Below are 3161 nucleotides of genomic sequence, written 5' to 3' on the forward strand. Positions count from 1 at the left end.
AAAATTATATTTTGTTACAAAAAATTTTTCCGTTTACTATCTTCAATTAATTTTCTGAAAAATAATGAAGGAAAATATAAAAAAATAATTTGCAAATGAAAATATGATATATAAAAACATAAATTTCATTTAATTCAAAATAAATATTATTGAAAGAATCCATTAAAATTCGCTTAGAAATTTCCAAAATTCACTAATGCCATACATTTTTCAAATGAGGAAAATTGCAAAACAAAAAAAAACAAAAAAAAAAAAAAAAAGAGATATAGAAATATTTCAAATGAGGAAAATTGAAAAAAAAAGAAAAAGAGATATAGAAAAGTGAATCTAATCGATCAATTAAGAGCAAATAAACGGAGAAAAATGTATATTTTAAAACAGCAGCAGAGCCATTTACGCAAGCGCGCTCACATGAAAACACACACACACGCACACAGACGCGCGCGCGCGCACACACAAGCGCGCGTGTGTGTGTCTATGTATATTAAAAAATATTAAATTGAAATAAATAACAAAGTTATGCTGCAAGAGAGCAACTAGTAATCTAGCAATAATATTCCAAAGAAAATTTGATCTAAATGTCTTTATTGAAAAGAACTAAACAGAGAGATATGATTTTCTTGCAATTTTTAAATCTATTGTCAACCAAGGTAAACATATTTAACTTACGTAAAAGATTTTGATTCCTTTATATAAACTTCCTGATTTTATTATATTATACATGCATGCGCATATACCTAAATATATGTCTGCATACACATACGCGCACACACACACATGCATACGTGTACATATACATTGCTGTTTCCAATGAGATACAACGGTTAATCAATGTTTAGAACTCCATGTAAATCCATATAAGACCACATTCTAATTAAGTATTACAAATAATGTCCTCCATTTTCTTTTGGCATTTTACACATTTCAATAATTCACAAATTGTATATCCGTGAGCAGAAGAAGAAAAAGATTTTGTTTTTATTTAGCGCTGTCACCCAACTCACGCTGGTAAATAACAATGGATTAACTTAATACATTCTTCTGAAAGTCTGGCATATCAATGTGACATTTCGGCCCCAGTGTTCAACTGGCACTTATTTCATCATCCTCGAAAGTATAATTTTTGTTTTCCTTTATTGCTCACAAGGGGCTAAACATAGAGGGGACAAACAAGGACAGACAAACGGATTAAGTCGATTACATCGACACCAGTGCGTAACTGGTACTTATTTAATCGACCCCGAAAGGATGAAAGGCAAAGTCGACTTCGGCGGAATTTGAACTCAGAACGTAACGGCAGACGAAATACCGCTAAGCATTTCGCCCGGCTTGGGACCTCACTTTCCTATTCGCAGAAAATAATGCTAACAACAATTAATAAACAGGTACACCTAAGCATTTCATAAGAATTTAAAATGAGCAATATATAACTTCTGAATAGAGAAGCTACAAGCAAGGTATGATATAATATAGGCTTATTGACTGGCATTAGATGAAACGACAAGTTCTCATAATGCGGCGTAGAGGCAACACAGTGATCTTAAGAAGAACTATTTGAAGGCAAGAGAATATGAGAATGTGTACACCCCAGCATAGAGGTACGAAAGTCCCTACACAAAAACTTATCATTAAGTAATGGGTAACATGCAAAAGTTTCTGATGGAGCTCATAAAAGTAATCAAGCACAAAAGTCAGTAATTAAAGAACTTACATACATACATACATACATACATACATACATACATACATAGATTACATACATGCTTATACATACATTACATACATGCTTATACATACATAAATACATACGCATACACACACATAAACTTGGAAATATATAATAATACTACCGATAGTAATGGGTAATTCTGAAGGTGGACGAGGTTTAAGCTGTGCTTTACCACGTTCCTATCGGAATATAACATAACTATATAACTACGTATGTATTTATGTATATATACATAATCTATGTATATATACATGATGTACGTATTTATTTATATAGAGTTAGATAAGATTCGGGTAAATACCTGGTAGTATTCTATGCACATTTCGTCCACAGTTATTGGCTAATTTATGTCATCATACAGTGGAAATACTCAGGCTACTGGGTATATATTAGGAATTCTTTAATATACAAACAGTTAAATAATACAAAATAGATTGAACGACATCTTTTATTTCAAATACTGCAATTATTTCGACACATTTTTATACTCATAGTACATTGTTGAGATAACAGCATGATCTAACGAAGGATTTATTTAAAACGATCACCTGAAGAAGTGCATCTTACACCTTTAATAGATGATAGTGACAACATAATATCTCACTAGTGTACTACGGATGCATAAATATGTTGAAACGGTCGTAGTGTTTTTAGATATCATCTATCAACGCATTATCTTATTAGTAATTAGGTTGCGGCACTTACGATCAGGTAGCATCGGTTTGACGGAGTGAACTAATGTACAGAACATACATTTGATCACAATAAACAAATTAGTCTGCAGGTTGTTTAGCCATCTTTTGTGGATTACGAGAGACTACCACCGCACTACACACACGCACATGTACACATACACATAGACACGCGCACACATTCACACAGTAACCTTTGTATGTATGCATATCTGTTCATCTGGAGATAAAAGACATAAATTCTTGCAGATATTAGCGATGTTCTCATTGTTGTTCAAGTTGTTGTTGTTGTTGTTGTTGTTGTTGCCGTCAACGTTGTTGTTGTTGATATTTTATTTTCAAGAGTAAAAGTGGAAAATGATGTATGAAGCAGTGGTTTTATGGTTGAGGGCGTCAGGATAGCTTTTTACTGTAGGGAGTGAAAAATATGATTGGAGAAAGGTGGAGAAATGGGCGATGAGGGGGTGGGGGAGAAAATAACGGAAAGGAAGAAAAGAACTGAGGAGAAAGAGAAATATAAAGAGATGAGGGGGATGAGGTTTTTAATGTCGGTGAAATTCTGTGCTAATGTCAAATGATGCGAATATGCTTGACGAGAATAGAAAATAAAATGTAAAAAGCGGTTGGCAGAAGGCAAGTGAAAGTTTTATTAATAAAAATAGAATGCGCTGAAACGCATAGAAGCACTCACACACGCCATCACACACACGCACTCAAACGCACATATACACAACCATTTT

Source organism: Octopus bimaculoides, chromosome 10 (genome assembly GCF_001194135.2).
Source record: "Octopus bimaculoides isolate UCB-OBI-ISO-001 chromosome 10, ASM119413v2, whole genome shotgun sequence".
Lineage (NCBI taxonomy): Eukaryota > Metazoa > Mollusca > Cephalopoda > Octopoda > Octopodidae > Octopus > Octopus bimaculoides.